The sequence below is a fragment of the Lepisosteus oculatus genome, chromosome 14 (assembly GCF_040954835.1).
Source record: "Lepisosteus oculatus isolate fLepOcu1 chromosome 14, fLepOcu1.hap2, whole genome shotgun sequence".
NCBI classification, from domain to species: Eukaryota; Metazoa; Chordata; class Actinopteri; order Semionotiformes; family Lepisosteidae; genus Lepisosteus; species Lepisosteus oculatus.
In genome coordinates this window covers 28,221,434-28,234,434 of record NC_090709.1, presented here as the reverse complement: position 1 = coordinate 28,234,434, position 13,001 = coordinate 28,221,434, and the positions used below count along the sequence as shown (strand labels likewise).

The following is a 13,001-nucleotide window of genomic DNA, read 5'->3' as shown; positions in this document are numbered from 1 at the left end:
CTTACCCGAATGAAAACAGAACGTAAAGGAAGGGTTTCAGAATTCAGACAAAGCTTTATTCCCGTGCTTACAGTCTGAGTAATTGGAGACTGCGCTATTCTGTTGCCTATGGTCATATACGGGTTTTTCGCATGAAGCCATATTGAACAGTATTTCTCGCGTTGAGAACTTGTGCACACAGCGGTCCCCCGGGTTCCAGTTAGTGCGTAATTACGCATCGATGAAAAACCGGAGGTTTAAAAAAAGATAATTAGCTCACTGATACTTTGATGTAGAGGCTGTGGAAATATCCACATGTCGTGGTCTTTTAAATGCATTTGGTTTGAAGGCGTTCTGTGCTTCCGTTGCGATGATATGGACAAAAGAATATTCGTGCTTGGTCAAACAAATGTCATATAAACGAAAAAGTACAGGCTGAGAAAGCATTCACAATGTATTTTATACACAAAGCAAGTATTCTCGCGATTCTAAGAGGTTTCGTGTAAACGCTACAGGCGTGCCAAAATCGTTTTCGAACTTCAAGCTAACTTTTCCCCGGTCTGGTACCATAGGTCACGTAGCTTAAAATCCCAGTCATGTTTTTTTTCCTATCTTGTGGTACATAACGTACCATTTCGGACTATCACAAAGGGCTTGATTTCGTTAAATGCATGTATTAATTTCCTTTCTGGAAAACTTGTATTTCAAGAAATTCACACAGCTTGCGAGAAATGAAATTCAATTCTTGATTATCAGTGCAGAAGAAATATTGCCAGCTGGCAAAAAAATATATTTTTTTAACCGGAAAGTTGTGAGGTGAGACAGGGACCCACCATTCCGTCTGTGTGGCTCGTTTGGTTGTTAACTGAAAGGTTGGTGGTTCGAGTCCACCCAGGGACGGGTTTCTTTTGCGATGTAAATATTGTCTTCGCAAAGGTCGATTGGATTTCTAAGCGAAACCTTAACCATTTCAATATTTGCAGGAAATGCGAGTGCTTAACACGTGTCTGAATCACTGGGAAATGTCCGATTACTGTATTCCCAACATCGCTACTCCCCAGGAAACCAAATTCACCCAAGAAAAAGTCGAGTCGTCATTTATACCCCCGTTGCATCCTCTGCTGAAATATTTTAAAAATACAATGCAGATTTGTTTAAGAACTTGCAAGCTTTGTTACATTAGCACCGTGCATTTGGACTTCGATATTTTGACACATTTACCTTAATTTTAAACATAAATACTGTACAATCTATTGTAATTTTGTTGTACTATTAAAATATGTTAGCTGAGGATGCAAAGGGGTGAAAGGGGAAGGTCAGAGGTGTAGTAACACCAAGGTTAGGATTGGTGGAGGTGATAAGGATGTTGATGTTTTTTCTCTGTAGAGAATTTTGAGTTTTTTATCCTTCTCTGAAGTGAGAAACTGGAAGAGTTGGGAGTTGAGGGATCTGATGAGGTTAGTTATGAAAGGAAGTTGATGTGGAGCTGTTAGCCGTAAAAACTCCTTAATGTCTTTGATGTTGTCATCAGCGATAAACTGCATTCAGCAAAGATAAAAAGAAAATTATCTTTGCTTACTGCCCTGTCTTTCTCACACCTGAAGAAGGCTCCACAGCCGAAACATTGTGATTCTTTTCTTCTCTTTTCAGCAGGAATAGTCCTTTACTTGTTCCTTTGCAGCCTACGCATGCTGACGCAGCTACCCACCCGATAGCTAACATTCCTATAATCACAACTATGAATGTCCACTTTGGGTATTTTTTCCATGATTATTTATTATTATTATTTATTCTGTCATTGAAGCATATTTTATGTCATACTGAAGTGTCCTAATCACTGAAAAAATATTTTTTTAATTTAGAAAGTAAGAAAATGATAAATCACTAGGAATTGCATTTAGCCTGTTCTGATCTAGATTTTCTATATACTTTAACATGCCATGTTCACAATGTCACAACTCATAAATGAAACAGTGAAGTGTTGTAATTACAAATGTACATAGTGTCGGGACATTGAGATGTTTTGGTAATGAGGAAGGAGGGACATACAATGTTCACAGGGTCAAATTTATAAAACGCTACAGTAAAATTTCTTGTATTTCGGGATTATGAGAGCCTGTTACATTGGGTCTCACACCTCAGTGTCAGAATTTTGAGACATTTTTATAACCAGAGGTAGGTTCATAGCAATAAGCAGAAAGTGCGATCATCCTTTGCTCATCCTCGGTTAATCATATATTCTCATATGCCATGTTCTGAATGTCCCATTTAAAACTGCTATATTAAAATTAAGACTTTTTTATGATCAGAAGGCAAGGTTGTGGTAAATATGCATAAAGTGCAAGTGAACTTATGTTTTGCCTTTGTCTTGTTATTGTGAGTTTTGAAAATTAGTTTTCGATTTTCTGAAATGCGTTTCACACAAAAATGCAATTTGGATAGTCACTACTTATATATTCCCCTTAACTGAGGATATGTACAGTAATCCATCCCGATTAGTACTTTTAAAAATTACTGTAGAGAGAGCCATCAGAAAGGGAATGAAAACTTGCATTAAACAAAATCAAGCTGCATGTAATCATCCATAGTGATTCATTTTGTAAGACAAGACAGGAAGAAAGACACTGGTGGGATTTGAACGCAGAATCTCCTGTTTAATAGGAAAACACTTTAACCAAATCAGCCAAGATGCTGTCAGAGTATTAACATCATGTCTGCGTCAGTGATTACAGCTGACTATCGCTGGAGGACAGTTCACTGTGAACAAGTCAGCCTGCATAATGAGGGGGAAGAGACTGACCTCTGTGATGCACTATAGAGTTACATTAACCTTCTATCCAACTGTTCTATGCTGCATTCTACCCTAGTGGTAAATATTGGTTTCCGTGCATGTAATATTCCTTTTTTTGTCAAATTTTATCAAGCACAAATTTTGCTGTTGAAAATAAGCCTTGTGGTTGGGCTCCTTGTGTGTTGTGATCCTTTTACCCCAGTGTCACCAAAATTGATACATTGTGCTTTGGCAATTCTTCAGGCTATATTGTTTAGAGGAGCTCAGTTGAATTAGTTTATATAAAGTATTTCTTTTCCCTTTAATCCTTTAAAACATATTACATTTTCAAAACATTGTATCTTTCTTCCTACTATTTGTAGCGGCAATGCTTATTAATAAGACAGAATTAAGTGTTGCTGTGCTTTCCCAAATGAGGCCCCATCTCTCTCTTCAAGCTATTCAGGCAGGGTGATTTAAAGATGTTTTCTTTTGATAGGGGACAGCTCCCAAATGGGGATGCATTTAGCTAAGCCTAGCTATCATGATCAGTGGGCATCCATTGGGGCCTATCTGTCTAGGGAGTGCCAGATGGACATCTGGACTGCATTCCTAAGTGTCAGGAGTAAGTGACTCATATCTCACCTTGATCAACCAATCAGGGACTGGTAGGGCCGAGTAACCCACGTGGGTCTCTGATGCCCATGAAACTTTCATCCAATGAACGAGCTGAAGTTCCTCCAGGTAAAAACAGGCAACACAGAGCTCCAAGACTATTCTAAAGGGAATTCAAAGGAGAATTCCAGGAGTGTGAGACAATTCCAGGGCGGGACGGCCCAGGAGCAGAAAGGCTGCCAAGGGCAGGACATTCTCGCAGCGCGCCTCCTGACCATCCTGAGACTCAGCCCGGACAACCATGGAACGGCCAGTGTGTCCGAGTGCCAGAACTTTCCTTTGTTCTAAGAGTCTAGAGCGGAGGTTGCCAGAGAGTAACCAGAGGATCCACCCGAGCAGGCCTCGTGAACAGGTCGGAACTGTTGACAGCTGAATCACTATTCAGAACTAGCTCTTCATCAGGAACGAACCGGTCCACTTCCTGACTTGCTGGGACTCACAGTCATCTTTTCTCCTGTGTGCAAACTTTGCTAGTTAAAGCCAACACTAACTAGCTGGTCAGTGAGCATCAGCAGCGCACCGTCACAAGCCGCACAGCACAGCCTGGCACCGAGCCAGAGAGCGCGGATTGGACAGCAACAGCCTGCAACTGTTTCTTTGTGCCCGCAGGAGATCTGAATCCCCAGAGATTGGATGAGTATTCAACTTCAATGCATTACAGCTCGAGAATTCAATTGTTATCCCAAACAGTTGATATCAATTTAATTCCTAAGAGTTATGTACTTGTTTTGAGTATCTAATGTAGACGTTGTAACCAAGTTCAATTACGAAATGGTCTAAATGAATGATATACTGAACGTATGTCCTCTTGATATATGTAACTCTTGGTAACTGACTGAATATATACCCTTTGTATTCTGATAACCCTCTCGATAAGATCTGTTAGGTTTATATGCATATTCCATATATTAAGAAATGTATCCTCGTGTATTAGTACCTGTGTGTGTGCATTGTTTGAGTTATATCGCATGGTTGGATTCTAAAGCCATTAAAAGAATCATTTTGTGATTTACTGCTACAATTAATAATTGTCCCAGTAAATGCCCAAACCCTACAGAACTGGTGCCTTCAGAGAGCACACTACATAGTGATGACATCTTTCTGTATGATCAGGACAGGAGCTGCAGGTCCACTGTGTTGTGGCTGCAGTACAATTTTAGCTTATTATTATAATACTTTTTAACAGCGACAGATTCTTAAGATCACAAGGTGTTTACGATATTATTTCAGTATTAAGCTGTTACTACATTCGGAACTGTCCCATAGGATTCAGTGTTCCATTAGTTTGGCACTAAACTGCTTAGTCTATTGCAGGAATTGTACTTAGTCCTGTCCTGTAGTGTCATCTAGAGAGCAGCAGCTGTTTCCTTGGGCTCATTGCAATTGGGAACATTGTGATTATTGAGCAGGGGACTAAAGTCAGCAGACGAGCGCGTTGCAAATCGGTAGTAATCTGGCGTACAGAGCTGCATGCTAATCTCTGGATCATCTCCAGTTAATGCGATGCTGTTCTTACCTTGCAATTGACCCAATCTGACTACTGGCACCAACCCTGTTATTACAAAGAAACTTCTTGTGTACCTACCGTGATACATAAGTTTGGTGGAGAGGTTTGGCAGCCCATATTCAGTCAAAGATGTGTGTGCAGATCACTGTGATATATAGGCATCAACAAACTGACAAATACAATATTAAATGTTTAACTGATAAAGCCCAAATGGACCAAACCTGTATAAATTAGTGGTGGAAAGGAGTCTTTATATATAGCAAAAGGTCTCTGATCCTTTGGTAAGAACGATGGGTATATAACCCATTGTCCTCAATATTAGAAATGAATCCTTGAGCATTGCCGTTGTACCAACGATCCTCAAAAGTGCTGCCATTACCACTGTTCCATAAAATCCTAACATTACCTGTCTTGCATAAAATGTAGAACATGCCATCACATTTCAGTTGCTTCTCAGTAGCAGTTTGATCTATTATCAACCTGCTCCCCACATCATAACCTTCGCTCTTCTAATTCTAGTCTCCTAACTGTCCCCCAAGCCTGTCTACACTGTATGGGTGACAGAGCCTTCTGCTGTTATGCCCCCAAGCTCTGGAACTCTCTCCCCAAGGATACCAGAGTCACCTTCCCTAAACTCCTTCAAATTCAGACTCAACACCTTCTTCTGTAGAAGAGCCTTTACTGAACTGGTTCTATTCTTTACCCCTCTGCTTCTACTTTTCTCCTCAATCTATTGGAATTGTTTTATCCTGTGTATTCTAATTGTAATTTTGTCAAGTGCTTTGAGAAGCCACCTTCGGAACCATTATATAAAATAGTTTATTCTAAATCCTTGAAACTTTAATAGGGCACTGCAGTAGGGCTAAAAATTGACAGCCTTAGTGGGCCATCATGATTTGTGCAAATTATAGGTAGTCACAAAGGAAGACTAGGATTCACTTGAAATCCATGACACGGGACACTGAAACAGTGGAGAGGCTTTGTGTAGTAAGCATTCAGTCTCAATCTACACCATCTGTGCTGCTGGTAGAGGTAGTTGTGAACACCTGTCTTCCGGATCAAGTACTGGGATCTCCAGTCTCAATCCTAATACTTATGACTGTCCACTACCACTGCTGTGAAACCAACACCCATAACATAAGACCTCCGAGATTCTAACTGTACCATTATTCACACACCAGTATTGTTCCTCTGCTAAGGAAGGAAGGCCTACTTTACACCAAGCCCCTGTTGACAATTCCTTCCTTGTGTTTATTTTAGTCAGTTTGTGCAGCCCAGAATAGGACATCAGATCTCACTCTTACTGGGCACTACAGTAGCAACTCACTCCATAAGCACTACGCCTCTCGGAAACGGGAGGATTTCCAGTATATTGAACACCTCTGTCTCTCCCACAGTAAAAAAAAAAGTCACAATGACCTGTCCAAGGAATAGTGCGGCCATCTTCCCCCAGTACAATGCTTTATAACTCCAGCCATTTTCAGTCCTCATTGGCAGCAATACAGGAAGCATTCTTGAAAGTGGAACCCCCACAAATACAGTACTTTAATTTATTAATGGGTCTCACTTCCCTTGAATTCCTCCACCCCATTCAAACCTGTAAACCATAAAGAAACAAGGGCAGGCAGAAGGGTCTTTCACAGCTTTATTGAAATGTTGCCATTACAAGGCGACTGGAGGCAGGAGAGTCACAAGGGCCAGGCTGGAGCCTTCATTCAGGCACCTGGGGAGGAAGAAGGAGAACAATCCAGCTGAACTGCAGGACACCCACCCCTACAGGAGCTCCTCCTGCCAGACCCTACCTGTCCACTGGCCAACATCTCCAAAGTCCTCTGCTCCCTCCACATCCTCTCTGGTGCTCTCAGCATCTTCACTGGAGCTCTGAGGGTCTCCCTCCTCATCCTCAGTCCAGTCAGCTCCCACATCCAGAGGAGCTTCTACTGGTGCCACAGCCACCCGACTGCTGGTCACCAGGCTCCTAGTACCTGTGGACAAGTAACACCCAGGAGTGAGGGATCTGCTATACCCAGAGACCCACAGTCTACTCATCTACACAGTCCCTTTGTCCAGCACGGGATCATTCCTCAGTTGTCCAAGCATGGTTGTCTCCTGGGCAGAGATGCATCCACAAGGGATAGAGAACCAGACCCACCTTCATTCTGACTGCCAGCACACCTGGACTCACAGCAGGCACAGACCTCATGGTCACCATACAGCTCCTCCCACCTGGAGGAGAGGAGGACAGGTGAGGCCTCCACCTGGCATGTCCCAGAGCACCCTCAGCAGGTTCCTTGCAGAAGTACCTCTTAGCCTCCCTGTTGTAGGTGCAGGACTTGGTCCCTGGTGTTGCTTTAGCAGGAGCCACAGCCATGACAGTGCATGTACAGCTCAGTCACTTCATGCTGCAAGAGGGAAGGTCACAGCATTAAGGGATCAAGGCCAATAGAGGGACAGAGAAGGACCTTCTGCCATCAGTGAAGGCAAGCTGGCAGCTCTAGGCACTACAGCTGCCACAGTCTGGTTCACATCTAGATCATGGATGGAAAAGCAGACAATGGATCAGTAGAGCAAGAAGGCTGAGCAGCCTTTGAGAGCAGTACCTTCCTGGACAGCTTCTTCTGGAAGAGGAAGGCATCAATTGTGAAGCGGAGCACATCCTTCTGCTTGGAGGGGACAAACCTGGACAGGCAGCCATCTGCCGTGCTGTCCACCATGCACCTGGGGACAAGGACAAGGATGAACCCCTGCAGGCTCTCGGGGCTCCTGCCCACCTCTGCTCCCAGAAGGGGCCGTACCCCAAGTTATCGATCACAGGGAAACGGGGCTGCGAGTGCTGGTCCGGTTTCTCGGTTACGTAACACTAGTGGATGTACAGCCTCTGCTCCGCTGTGGCAAAGTAGGCAGTGGCCTGGAAGTACATGGGCTGACCCAGGAAGTACTCATCCTTAGGAGAGAGCCGGACCCAGTGGGCTGGAGAGAGAAAGACAGCATTACACCTGCACACAGCACCCCCTGCTGGCAGGAGGAGCCACTCGCTCAAGGAGCTTACAGTTGGTGGTGAGCAGGACAAAGCTGTGCTTGTTTTTCAGGTCCTTGAAGAAGGTCCTTCTCCTGGCCCACGTGGGGACATAGCCAACCTTGTAGGAGTAGTGGAACCTGCAGGACAGAGGAGATGAAGGGCTTCTGGACACTTTCCCAGCAGCAGCAGAGCCCTGCCTACCTGTTGTAGGAGCACTTGATCGGCACAGAGAAGGGAATGAAGTGATGCACAGGCGCACTGGAGGAGGGCGGGGCATAGCGGAGAGTGTTGGAGTACACCAGGCGGCCCTGGACAACCTGCAAGGTCACAGAGGAAGGGGTATTCCCAGGAAAGGCACTAGCCCTACAGTTCACATCAATACATTGCCTGTAGATGAAGACCCGCTTACCGATCGCTCGGTACCGCACTCGTGAAGCCCGTAGATGAAGTAGAAGTAATGGCGTGTGGTTCGGCTGACGCTGCAGTTGCCCAAGGTCACCTCCGATGGCCGACAGCTGAAGCCGAACAGGAGCCGACTGACCCTCACGTACATCCTGCTGGAGTCGCACCACACAGCCACTGCTCGGGTGCCCCCGATGGCCGGGCGAGCCGGCTGCCGCCCTCGCTGGGGAGGAAACAGGACGCTCTTGATGTAGGCGGGTAAGGGGCGGCTGCCGGCTTCATCTTCTCCTTGTTGAAGTAGGGCGAGTACGCGTCTCTGGACACGGGAAGGCGGCGAAAGTCGGGAGCCAAGGACTGCGAGTCGTTCTCGCTTGTAGACAGGTCTTCGGAGGGCGCATCTGCCAGGTTCAAGTCCTCCAACTGGGCTGCATCTTCAGGAGCCGGGAGGTCGGCCTGGAGCACCAATTCCCGAGAGTCCCAGCCAGCCGGCCCAGCGGAGACCAGTGCGGGGAGCCCGGCCCCTGCGCACAGGCACAGCACAAAGAGAAACGAGCGCATCGCCAAATTAACGTCCCGCTTAATTGCTACAGGAGTAAAATAAGTAAACCACAAAACCGTGTTGAAGCAAGAAAGCATAAAGTGTGAACGCGGTGACTAGGTTTTTATACTGGCAGGACCTGCTACCGCACACCTGGTCACACTACCGCTCAATCAACACAATCAATTACACACAGAGACCCGGATTGTTCTCAGCATCTAATTAGAACCTGCTTCCAGTATGAGGCGGGACTCCGTGAAGCCTCCTGAACACTTTCCCGTGTGTATCTGACCTCAGCGGAGGAGTTCCACGCAATTTCGACAGAATTAAATCACCCACACGTGTAAAATTTGCTCAGATTAATTTATTGTTCAATTAGTTTCTAATTTCCGAGGAAAGTGTGTTAAACTCGCTGTCAGACAGAGTACAGAACATGCGACACGTCCGTCCACACTTTCCTTTATCGAGGGGGCTGTTCTATCAACACGTACCGCAATGAAAATAATTTTACTATTTTTCATGTGTAATTGCATGTCATATTAAAATGTGTAATACAAGCATTTCTTTGCTTCCCAGTAAAGAAATACTGATCAGCTTTTGACATGATCTGATAATAATTTGTCTGATTTTCCAGAGATTGCTTTTGCTTCGCAGCACTGAGAACCTATGGAAGCCCGTTTCCGCCAGGGAGTAAAAAAAACGCACTATGGGATCTCAGAATTGTGACTTAGAATCATAGAATTGCGACCTAAAAACTCAGAATTTTGACTTTATCTCTCACATTTGCGACTTCGAAATAGCCCATATTTCATTGTCTGTCCTTTTGTTATTGTAACGGATTCGGGTTCTAGGGTTTGTGCCCTCGCCGCTCCCACCCTACTTCGTGCCTCAAACCCCGTATTGGCTCAAACCCAGGTCTTGCTGGCTAGAACCCGAATCCGTTACAATAACAAAAGGACAGACAATGAAATATGGGCTATTTCGAAGTTGCAAATGTGAGATATAAAGTCAAAATTCTGAGTTTTTAGGTCGCAATTCTATGATTCTAAGTCACAATTCTGAGATCCCATAGTGTTCCCAAGAAAGCTGAATAACGCAAAAGACATATTCCCGATTTTAATTTAGATACACATTTTCTAATGCAGCTTTCATTACAAGACAGTCTATTTCTCGAAAGCGTGTTATGTAAAAAAGAGAAAAATGAAAATATATGCGACCCACTATGCCTTCCTCCAAATCTTTTTCTAGATCTCTTCGTCATACCTTCTCTTCCTCCCTGGGCCACTTGCCCGCTTCTCTCACTAAACCAGCATTCCGTCTCTTTACAGCTATCTGTTCCAAGACCAGGCTTTCTAACCACCTTCTATTCCTTTACAGATGTCGTCGACATAATATCATCCCTAAAGGATTTCGCCTTAAATTTAATACCTTTTCTTTTGACTCTGATACCACCCAGAGTAACACTCAGAGACTTCTAAAACAATTTTCTAGGAAACTAATGCTCTCTACCATTTTCTCCCTCAAAAAACAGATTATCCTTTCCGACAACAACATCAAAGAGGCTAAGGAATTTCTACGGCTGACAGCTCCACATCATCTTCCCTTCATAACTAACCTCATTAGATCTCTCAACTCTAAACTCGACCAGTTTCTCACTACAGAGAAGGCCAAAAAACTCAGTCATCTTCTACAGAAGAAAACCATCAACACCCCGAACACCCTCACCAACCCTAACCTTGTTGTCACCATACCTTCTGACCCTTCCCTTTCACAGGATGAGCGATCCCTCCTCAGCAAAGGGCTCAGTTTTGTACCAGTTCCCAGGAAACTGGACATCACCCAGACCAATGTCGACCTTAACCGCTTTTACCGCAGGATCCGTCTCAGAGCACATTTTGCCGACAATTTCTCTTCACAGGCAGCTGATAACAACCCGGTTATTGATGTCATTAACAACATTAATCCCAAACAGAGCTGTTGGACTCCCTCCTCTGGCCGTTTTCCACCAGTTGATTATTTCATCAACCAATGCACTAATCAAGCTCCCAAGGCACTCCCTATACCCAGTAAACATAGGTCTAACCTCACCCAAGGAGAAAATCAGGCGCTCCAGTCTCTCCGCAACAGGGATGATATTGTCATCAAACCAGCGGACGAAGGAGGTGCTGTTGTGGTGTGGCGTAAGGATCTATATATCTTTGAAGCCTCTAGACAACTAACTGACACTTCTGCCTACCTCCCTCTCCAACAGGACCCTACCACTGACTACCAAAAGGAAGTGGTTTCCACCATTTCCCTTTTTATCAGCAGTAACGAGCTCCCCCAGGAGGCGAACCGGCTCATCATGGAACATCCACAGGTATCTCAATTATACCTCCTCCCCAAAATCCACAAACCGGACACCCCTGGACGCCCCATCGTATCAGCATGTAACTGTCCAACTACTTACATCTCAGCCTTTCTCGACAGCCTCATGAGACCGCTGGTTGAAGATCTTCCCTCATACATCAAAGACACCAACCACGCGCTCCAACTTTTTAATGATTTCCAATTTCAGGGTACCGAATGCTACATTTTTACCATGGACATCACATCTCTGTACACCGTCATTCCCCATAATGACGGCCTTACAGCCCTCAAGCACATGCTGGACAAACGCACAGTGCTTGATCCACCCACCCACACCCTGGTACGCCGTGCAGAATTGGTCCTCACACTGAACGCATTCTCTTTCAATAATCTTTTTTACCAACAGGTCAGTGGAGTTGCCATGGGCACCAGAATGGGACCCAGCTATGCCAACATTTTTGTCAGCTGGGTAGAAGAACGCTTCTTCGCTTCCTACACTGGCTATGTCCCTGACCTCTACAAGCGATATATTGATGACTGCGTCGGTGCCGCCACATGCTCCAACGATCAGCTTGAGTTCTTCCTGCACCATTTCACCAACTTCCACCCGTCCCTCAAATATACGGTTAACATATCTTCCACCACTCTTCCGTTTCTAGACATCCACTTGTCTATCAACTACCCCCGACTGTCCACTTCAGTTTATTACAAACCCACGGATTCACACAGCTACCTCCTGTACAGCTAATTTCACCCCAACTACACTAAAAACTCTCTTCCTTTTTCACAATTCCTTAGGTTACGACGATTATGCAGCGACGACATCGACTTCGAGAACCAAGCCCTCGAAATGTACTCATTTTTCATCAACAGAGGATACCCCAGCAGTGTGATTGACAAGGCCCTTGCCCGAGCCAAAAACACCCCCCGGACCATCAACCCGATCAGGAACTCCCGCCGTAAAAACTGCATTCCTTTGGTGCTTCCTTACCACCCTAACACACTTCCTATCCCCAGGACCATTAACCAGAACTTTTCCATCCTACAGGATGATCCCTCCATTGGGGCCCTCTTTTCTGATCGCCCTATCATCTCATATCGCCGACCACCTAATCTGCGTAACCTCCTTGTTCACAGCTCCCTTGACCGCCCTCAACAACCATGTAACCCTGTCTGTAGATGGCTCTGTACTTGAGCTCCAATCAAAATTGAAAAACCTTGGGGTTATATTAGATTCTGGCTTAACATTCGACCCACATGTACAGCATACTGTCAAAACATCTTTTTTTCACCTTAGAAATATCGCAAGACTACGCCCTATGCTATCATTAACTGTGATCTTAAGCTGATCAACATATTTGTATTCTCTCGAATTGACTACTGCAATGCTCTGCTCCCTGGGGTATCTAAATCTACTCTGAACAAGCTGCAGTATGTCCAAAATTCAGCAGCCAGAATCCTGACCAGGTCTAGTGCAAGTGTTCACATTACTCCTATCCTGGAGTCCTTGCACTGGCTTCCGGTCAAATTCCGCGTAGACTTTAAAATCCTCATGCTCACCTACAAGGCTTTACATGGCTTGGCACCTCAATACCTGTCTGAACTTTTATCGCCCTACTCCCCACCTCGCAACCTCCGCTCTTCAAATTCTGCCCTCCTTACTGTCCCCCAAGCCCGTCTACATTGTATGGGCGACAGGGCCTTCTCCTGCTATGCCCCCAAGCTCTGGAACTCTTTGCCCAAGGATATTAGAGAGTCACCT

General features: G+C 45.0%; 1 protein-coding gene across 1 annotated transcript in view; it reads right to left on the bottom strand.

Moving 5' to 3' along the window:
* Positions 1 to 13,001, bottom strand: part of LOC107076200 (antigen WC1.1-like) — a 455,354-nt gene that overhangs the window by 382,686 nt on the left and 59,667 nt on the right. The gene's annotated exons all lie outside the window — the stretch shown is intronic.